This window comes from Miscanthus floridulus, unplaced genomic scaffold (genome assembly GCF_019320115.1).
Source record: "Miscanthus floridulus cultivar M001 unplaced genomic scaffold, ASM1932011v1 fs_520_4_5, whole genome shotgun sequence".
NCBI classification, from domain to species: domain Eukaryota; kingdom Viridiplantae; phylum Streptophyta; class Magnoliopsida; order Poales; family Poaceae; genus Miscanthus; species Miscanthus floridulus.
Window position 1 is genome coordinate 70,674 of NW_027096877.1, and position 9,327 is coordinate 80,000.

At 46.8% G+C, this 9,327-nt stretch overlaps 1 pseudogene; it reads left to right on the forward strand.

The window, feature by feature from the left end:
* Nucleotides 1-4,776: 4,776 nt before the first annotated feature.
* On the forward strand, nucleotides 4,777-9,096 carry LOC136532094 (uncharacterized; annotated as a pseudogene).
* The last annotated feature ends 231 nt before the right edge of the window (nucleotides 9,097-9,327 follow it).

Below are 9,327 nucleotides of genomic sequence, written 5' to 3' on the forward strand. Positions count from 1 at the left end.
CCAAACACATATGACGGGGAGTTCTATCAAGAGGAGGGGCTAGAAGGGAGTTTTGAGATAGACTTAACCGGTGCGATCGAAATGGAAGTAGATAATGAAAGGGTTGATGAAGAGGACGATGGAGATGAGGTGGAAAATGTGCAAGACTTAGAATTACTTGAGCGAGTGCATATAGGCAATGCCGATGATGACAACATTGGTCCTTCGGATAGTGTTGATTATTTCGACATGTGTGATAGTGATGATGAGAGTTATGATCCGGCTGATCTCGACCATGATGCCTATTTCTAATACAAGTAATACTATCATTTTCTAATTATGTTTCATTTATTTTGCATTTCTTTTTCAGGTTGTCCTGTTTATATGTGCTTATTGATTTACTCTTTTTAATTGCAGGTGATTGACAAAAGATGGTGGGCGGTATGAGGTCCGTCGGGTCGTTTTACCGGAGCTCGGCGTTCGCTCCAGCTGAGGAGGCTCCTGCAGCAGAGGAGCCACCGTGGAGGCGCAGGGGTCGGCCGAGAGGCCAGGGTTGGTAGGCGCGTGCAGCAACTCGGTCGCCGTCGCCTGTACCTCCCTCGCCTTAGGAGGAGGCAAAGGAGGAGCAGCACGAGCACGAGGAGCATGAGGAGCAGGCCGAGCAGGAGGAGGGCGAGCATGAGGAGGGGGAGGGCGAGCATGAGGAGCACGAGGCAGAGGAGGAGCCCTCGGCGGGGGGTTCCTCTTCCTCTGCTTCGAAGATCTGGTTGCGAGTCCCTTCATGCCTCCTAGACCAGCCTATACCTTTCACGAAACGGCCGGTGATTCGCCCCAATGGGCCAAGGTAAGTATCTTAAGATGTTATCGCTACTTCTTTTGATATGTTTAACATGGCAAAATATAAACTAATATTTTTTTTGTTAATCACTTGGATAGGGGATGGAAGGTTGTGGCTGCAGATGATCACAAACGCCTTCCCGGTGGAATCCTGGGTCTTCTGTGTAGGGAACACTTCCCCGGCTTGGTGGACTGGGTAGGAGGGGTGGAGCTGGCCTACACGTTCGAGCACTACGCGTCTGCCCCCGATGCACGAGATCGGGAAGGCAGGAAATTCGACAACAAGGCGCAGCGGGTTGTGAAAGAGCTGTGGGTAAGCCTTCCCCGCACTATCTTGCTCAATACATCGCATTCCTATCACATCCTTGAAATAATGACTACATACATAATGTTTATATGCAGGATTTCTACAGATGTGACGAGGGATACGAGGAGAGGGCCGAGAGGCATGCTCACAAAGCCTGCTACAAGCTCGTGAAGGACATGCACTACGAGGCGCGTATCCTGGCTGTACAGCAATACAAAGCTGTCTTCGAGGAAGTGAAGATCGACAAAGACCTCGCAAGAACCTTGACGCTGACCAAAGAGCAATACATGCCGGTAAATACTGTTTCTTCCTGAGATTAAGTACACTTACTGTGTTCTTATATGACAAATGCTTGTTGACGTGTAGGTGCCTCCAAATTGGGTGGCCGGTAAAGGCGACTGCTGGAGGAGGATGGTGGACAAGTGGTGCTCCCCGGAGTGGTCGGAGACACACGCCACTTGCCGGGAGTGGCGTTTGATGATGACAGGTGCACCACACCATCAGGGGAACCTTACCCTTGCCGAGTACGCGAAGAGATGGGTACGTGACTTCATTTATGTATTCCAACGCTTGCTTCTGCATAGTTTCTAATGATCTTAGTGTTTGTTTCACAGTCGGTGTCACATGGTGGCGCACCTTGCTCCCAGGTGAAGGCATGGGCTATGGCCCACAAGGGCAAGGCGACGTCCGCCGTCGACTTCAACCCGGAGGACCCCCCCTCGGCGTATAGCAATCCCTCCATCCACAGCCGTCTCACCGAGTACACACTGGCGGCCAAGGCGGTCCATGGGCCGGAGTACGATCCGAGCACCTAGGATTTCGAAGGAGACCTTGTCATGAAGGTGGGAGGAGGCAAGAAGCATGGCAGGTACTGGCTTGGCGACAGCGTCGTCAACACGGCCACTACTCCCACTCTCTCCCAGATCTGAGCAAGCGACACGGGCCAGAGGCCGCCCATATGCCCACGGCCGACCAGTACACAGCACGCCATGCAGACTTTGTAGGTTATTACTCTTTTATTTGTCATTCATTGTTTCTTACATACCTTTGATTTCCATTGTAACATTGGGGTGAAATTTTGTAGGCTGAGCTAGAAGAAGAGATGAGGCAGAGAATAGCGTTGGAGGCGAAGATTGACGCTGATCGGCAGAGGCAGGAGCAGATGTTTCAGTGGATGCAAAATCTCGGCGCGAAGATGGGTGAACCTCTGCCACAAGCGCTATTCCTTCCTCCTCGTCCTCCTGAAGACACTCCTGTGAGTACATCTATCCCCATGTCTACTCACTCACACACACACTCACACACACACACACCGCAGCATCCGCTCCTTGACCAAGCAGCATGGGCATGGCGTACGACATGTACCTCATGACCCGTGTGCAGCGTGGAGGCTACTGCCGCATTTAGGGAAGAAGAGAATGGCGGTAGGGTAGGCGGAGGTGGGGTTTTGCGAGGGTTTTGGATGGGGATGGCAGGGTGGGCCTGGAGCATGAGGGAGACGGCGTAGTGTTTTTCGGGAAAGGGACACGGAGGGGCCTGGGGTTTTGCGAGGCTTGATCCTGAATCCCTCTGTGCCAAGATTTTGGATGCTGCTGCCTCAGAATGGTTTGTTCAGTTGTTCGCACTTCACGGCAAAGAAGACAGTTTTATATTAGGGGCCAATTTGGTGTCTGCAAAAACAGCAGTATGTAACCAATCCGGTTTCTGACGGCAACGCTTCACTTGCAATCCAATGCACATGGAGCTTCGAGCCTGCGTCGAAGGTCTGAAAGCGGCAGCAGATTTGGGATGTGGTGATATTATTCTTGAAACCGGTGCTATACAGGTCGTAGATGCACTCCTGGGGGATGATTTCAGATTGTCCACCATGGGGGGCTGCTGCATGAACTAAAAGAATTGCTAGCTGAAAACTTTATGTATCCCCAATTGAAATATGTACCAAGAGAATGTAATCGTGTAGCGCATGGATTAGCTTCTATAGGGAGCATGAGTATAGAGGAAACCTTCTCGGTAATGGCCGGAGTGCCTGATTGTATATTTAACTTGGTGTCAAGCGATTCAACTGATATGGTTGGTTAATGGAAGTTTAACCAATCGATTAGCTTCTCCAGAGAATTAATCTTATCTATTCTTTGTGCAGGGTCAATCGGTGGCATCAAATGATGTACCTCATGACCCACCGCAGCAGTTGCCGTGGTCTAATTGGTGATTTGCTTCTTTTCATGTGTTGAACTTATTCCTTGTGTTGCACTTATGCTTGTAATGCACTTGTGGTGGATACTTTAAACTCGAACCTTATGTTGGTATTGTGGTATGACATTTGTGTACCATTGTGGATTATTATGATGTATGTGATATGTGGTGTGTAGAGATGATATATATGTGATATATGTGCTGTGTAATATATCTGTGTTGTGAAACATATCTGTGCTGTGATGTAATGCAAAAACAAAAAAAATCAGATTTCTGAGGCTTTGCCAAGTGTTATGACCAAGACACTCGGCAAAGCAAACACAATTTACCGAGTGTTATCACCAAGACACTCGGCGAAAAGCTATTTAAAAAAAAAACCAAATACTGTTTGAAAAATGTTTGCCGAGTGTCTGCCAGTGCCACACTCGGCATATGTTTATCATTTGCCGAGTGCAGCACTCGGCGACAAGGAATTCTAAAAACCAAAAATATTTAAAAAAATTAGTTGCCGAGTGCCTTGCCGTTTGACACTCGGCGAAGTCGCTGTTAACGGCGGGTCTGGCGTTGTGACCGTTTCTTTTCGCCGAGAGCCAAACTGCACACGGCAAAATGTTTGCCGAGTGCCCGATAAATGGCACTCGGCAAAGTTGGCTTTGCCGGAACTGTTTATGGCGAGTGCTATTCGCCGAGTGTTACACTCAGCGAACAATTTGCCGAGTGTTTTAGGTATTTTGCCGAGTGTTTCGGGCACTCGGCAAACTCAAGGAGTCTGGTAGTGAGATGGCCTAATTTATTTCTTCCAATCTTTTTTGGAGTTGGAAAACACCATATTTTTGGGGGAAAATATTGGGATACACTTGAAGATGTTCTTAGGAATTATTTTTTTAAGATAGAGATTGGATCTGTATGGTCATGGGTAGGATCGGTGGAAGGGTACAGGTGGGTGGGTAAAATTTCTTTCAGTGTAAAAAAACAGGCGTGGGAAGCCAACACAAGAGATAAACACGTGTAAACAATAAAGACTTTTCTGGCTGGACCCGTTTGCCAGATGATTTTCGAATGTTGCAATAGGATGATTCATGTGTTACAAAAAGAGAGTTTTAATGTTGGGATTGTATTTTTCCCTAATGTTGCAACTTGTAAGTTTTAACTTTTTCTACGTGTTGTGGCAAGCGAATTTAATTGTTGAAATTACCTTTTTCAAATGTTGCAGCACTGAAAGGTGATTTGAGATGTTTCCATTTTTATGTTTCATGGTTGATTTTTGCGATGCTGTAGTACTACTGTTTGAAATGTTGCAGTACATAATTTTTAATGTTGCAGTACATAGTTTGCAATGTTGCACTACATAGTTTGCGATGTTGCAGTATTATATTCCGATGTTGCACTACATAGTTGACATAATTTGAGATATTGCACTTCAAGTGGTTTGTGCTCTTGGGACAGGAGCGCGGTGGGGAATGGGGACAGGGGCGCGGTGGGGAACAGGGGTTCAGGGTTTGGACCTAGATGTAGATGCTCTCCTTAGCGCGCTCCTCCTCGCTGAGCACGCGGCCCTTCCCATCGCTGAGTCACCGGTTGCCGCGGGGGCTGTGGGGGCGCGCAGGCTCGTGGGGATGAAGGTCAGTGCGATCCGCTTCGCCATCTCTCGAGATCTCGTCGGTCGTCGCGGTCGAATCTGCTTGGGACAGGGGCGCAGTGGGGAACGGGGCACGATGGGGGACAGGGGCGCGACATAACGAATATGATATCTGGGACCTACGTCCGAACGCCGCCAAGCGGCGGACGTCCAGGCGCTAGGTATATCGTTGAATACAACAATAGCAAGTTCACAAGAACAACCTCAGTGTGGCACGTCATTGAATTTCTTCAAAGGTCAAACAAATCAAGAATACTGCCTCCGTCCTAAAATATAAGGTACCCAAGCAATTTTATGACATATTATGTGGTAAAACAAATGACTCATATAGCCCTATCTAATTATCATATTTGGATTGACGATATATGTTAATGGTAGGTATGCATGTGAATATTGCTTTTTGGAGAGTTTGTACATCTAGGATCTCTTATAATTTAGGACAAATTTAATTATTTGGATACCTTATATTACAAGACGGAGAGAGCGGTACATTGGTTCGGTTCCTATGATTCCTTTACAGGTCGAATCAGAACCTAGAGTTAGTGTTCACCCTAGTACGAGTACGACTACTACTAGTCGGACCTTTGAGCTACCTCTCGTGCTATAGTTTAAAAGTGTTTTACCAAAACCGTCTCCAAATATAGGGACATCTAATTATTTGCCACTCTTACGGAGGCCGCCTCTCTGATTGCCAACTTTGTGGTGGCAACTACAAAAATGTCCCAAAAAATAGTAACTCGTCTAATATTTTGCCATTTTTGCTGACGTGGCATGCCAGATCAGCCAGCCAGCTTGGGAACGGGCCGTTGACGCTCGAAGACCGAAGGCAAAAGACCATTCTGCCCCCAGCCGTGTATTGCTTAACAAGCGCCGTCTCCTCCCATCTGCTCAGTCCACTCGCTATTTTCCCGTCCCTCCCCTTTCATTCCCCGTGGCGGCGCGAGCTCGAGGCGGGCAGGCGGGAGCTCGACGGCGGCGCCAAGTCGCAGGACGGCACGACGCCTGCAAGGTTAGATCTACTTCCTTCTTCTACCTACGCGCGGCATCTGTGAATGGGGGGATTCCTGATGCTAGGGTTTCCTAATTTTCGTGTGTTGATGTAGGATTCGGATGTAGAGCAAACCATTAGCCATGATGGTGTTGTCTCCGTGCCCCCCGTGGTATGTTTCATTGTTATGGCATGTATGTGAGGGGATCCCGTATGTGAGGGATGTCCTAACTCCCAATTTGTTTGTTTTGCTTGTCACTGTCAGGATTGATCCTGGCAATGCTTTTAGAATCCATGTTAGCGTTGATAAATACACTTTGGTTAACGACTATGGAGTGGTTGACCTAGATGCTCAAGAACATGACCTGTGGTTTGACAGTAGCAATGTGTACACACTGAATGGCTTTGTAGATGATATGGCCAGCAAGATCATTTGGGGCCGCAGTCAGCAACTGCTTATTTGGGGTGTTGACATTGACAGTGGAACAGAGTGGAAGGTTACTAGCAGTGATCAGTTTGAGGAGATGATAATGTCTAGGATGGATGAGAAGGTAATGCATGTTAGCTGTGATGTTGTTGAGAAAGATGCAGTTGGTCTGAATGATGTTGTTAGCAGAGCAAACAAAGGTGGGTCTTCTACTACTGCTGCCCAATCTGGTGTGACAAATGCAGGACATGCAGAGAATGCAGAAGGCTTAGGTGACACTTGTAGTACTCCTGAAGAAGGTAGAGCTGAAGAAAATGTGGTTGATTGGAACACATTGACTATATTGGCTGATGAGAACTGTGATGGTGAAGCTAATGCTGTGGTAGATGAGGATCAAATCTATGAGGCTTTTGGATTCAAGGCAGCAGATGAGGCTCCTGCAGATGAGGTTCCTATTCCTAACATACCTGCTGATGTGGAGGATGAAATGAATGAGGCAGCAATCCCTGTTAATGATGACCTAGGAGATGAGCCAATGTTTGGTTGGGATAGAGACAACCCTGACATGAGTGTTGGGACACTGTATCCTTGCATGGATGATTTTAGGATGGCAATTAGGCAGCATGCTATTGTGAATGAGTTTCAATTGGGGACAGAGAAGTCTGACAAGGAGAGGTTTAGGGGCTACTGCAGTTCCAAGGGCTGCCCATGGAAAATTAGAGCTAGGACACAGAAGGATGGCAGTGTCAGGGTACCAATACTAACACTTTTTTTGTCCTTTTGATGTAACCTTATTTCTGATATTTGCATGTTGTATATGAATTTATCTTAACTATTTCTGACATTTCTTCATGTATGTGCAGATCCAAATCAATAAGGGTACCCACAAGTGTCCTTCAAAGAGTAGAGTTCTTGGGAGGATGGCATCCCAGAAGTGGATTGCTGAGAGGGCTATACCACTATTGAAGGATAATCCTGAGATGGGTCCCAAAGCTATGAAGGAAGAGTTAGAGAAGAAGTACAACATAAAGATTCCATATCAGACTGTATTTTATGGGAGACAGAGGGCTGCAGATAAATTATTTGGTAAGTGGGATGATTGTTTTGATTATTTGTTTAGATTCAAGGCTGAGATTGAGCTTAGGTCTCCTGGTAGTGTAGTTGAGATAGATACAGTTACTGTGGAAGGCAAGGTACACTTCAGTAGATTTTTTGTGCCTTCAAAGCAAGTATAGATGGATTTAGAGATGGCTGCAGACCCTATATTAGTGTAGATTCAACTGCTCTCAATGGTGAGTGGAATGGCCACATGCCTGCAGCCAATGCAATAGATGGCCACAATTGGTTGTACCCAATTGCTTTTGGCTTCTTTGATTCAGAGACCAAGGATAATTGGACTTGGTTCATGGAACAGTTAGGGAAAGCTTTAGGGCCAATGAACCACTTGGCTATATGCACTGATGCCTGCAAAGGGCTAGAAGCAGCTGTGAAAAAGGTTTTCCCTGGAGCAGAGCAGAGAGAGTGTTTCAGGCATCTCATGGAAAATATGAAGAAAAGGTTTACAGGAAATGCCTATGCCAAGTACATGTGGCCAGCAGCAAGGGCATGCACAGTAGAGAAGTTCAATAAATTGATGGACAAAGTTATTGAAGCCTATCCAGGAGTTGTTCCATGGTTGAAGGAACATCACAGTTTACTGTGGGCCAGGAGTGGATTCAAGGAAGAGATCAAGTGTGACTTCATAAATAACAATTTGGCTGAATCTTGGAATGCATGGATCCAAGCACACAAAGATCTACCATTAGACATTCTAGCTGATGCTATCAGGCACAAGACAATGGTACTTTTTGAGAAGAGAAGGAAGATATCCAAGGCCCTAAAAGGATTCATACTACCAGCAATAATTCATCAGCTAAATGCAGCCTCAAAGGGACTGAACCATCTGAAGGCAACTAAGGGTGGACCCAACCAAGCAGAGGTGATAGTCATGTACAATGATGAAGTTGTCAAGAGGCATGTTGTCTACCTGGACCAACATGAGTGTACATGCAGAGAGTGGCAAGTGAGTGGCAAGCCCTGTCCCCATGCACTGGCAGTCATAACAGCTGAAAGGCAGCCAAATATGGAGCAATATGTGGATGTGGCCTACTCAGTGCACAAGTTCCAAGCAGCATATGCAGGAATGATTCATGTCATCACTGATAAGAGCCAGTGGCCGGTAGTTGAGAAGGGATTCAAGCTTCTTCCACCAATTGGGAAGAAAAGAGGACTTGGGAGGCAAAGGAAGAAGAGGATTAAGGGATGCCTGGAGAGAAGTGGCAAAGCCACAAGGTAGGTTACTTGCAAGGGCTGTGGTGAATTAGGCCATAGAAGGACCAGTTGGAGGTGCCCACTAAGTGGCACCAAAAAAAGGTAACTTACTAACCTACCTTTGCTGAAATCCTTTCACCATTGTTAACTAACTTAATGAAATTGTAGGAAGAGGACAAGAAAGACAAAGACCAAAAAGGGGGCCAAAGAAGGGTGCTGACAAGGAGTATGAACCTGCTCCAGCTAGTGAAACTGCAGCAGCACCACCTGAGCCTTCACCAGCTCCACCAGCAGCAGCAGCATCTGAGCCTTCACCAGCTCCACCAGTAGTAGCAGCACCATCACCAAGGACTCCAAGAACAAGGGCAGCAGTAGCAAGAGGAAATAGAGGCAGAGGAAGCAACAGTAGCAGCAAGGTAAAATCTGAACCTAAATTGTGACTCAAGAACTTGCCATCTCGACAACAGCTCACTAAACCACTTTCAAATGCAGGAGGTTGAACTTGGAAGCTCCACAACCCCTTGAAATGATCATTCCAGAGGCTGAATCTCTGCCAAACCCTGCACCAGCCAAGAAGATGACCCCTAGGAGGAAGCAGCTAGCCACAAAGGTGAAGAATTCTTCTGCCAAGGGAAACTGATGAAGCA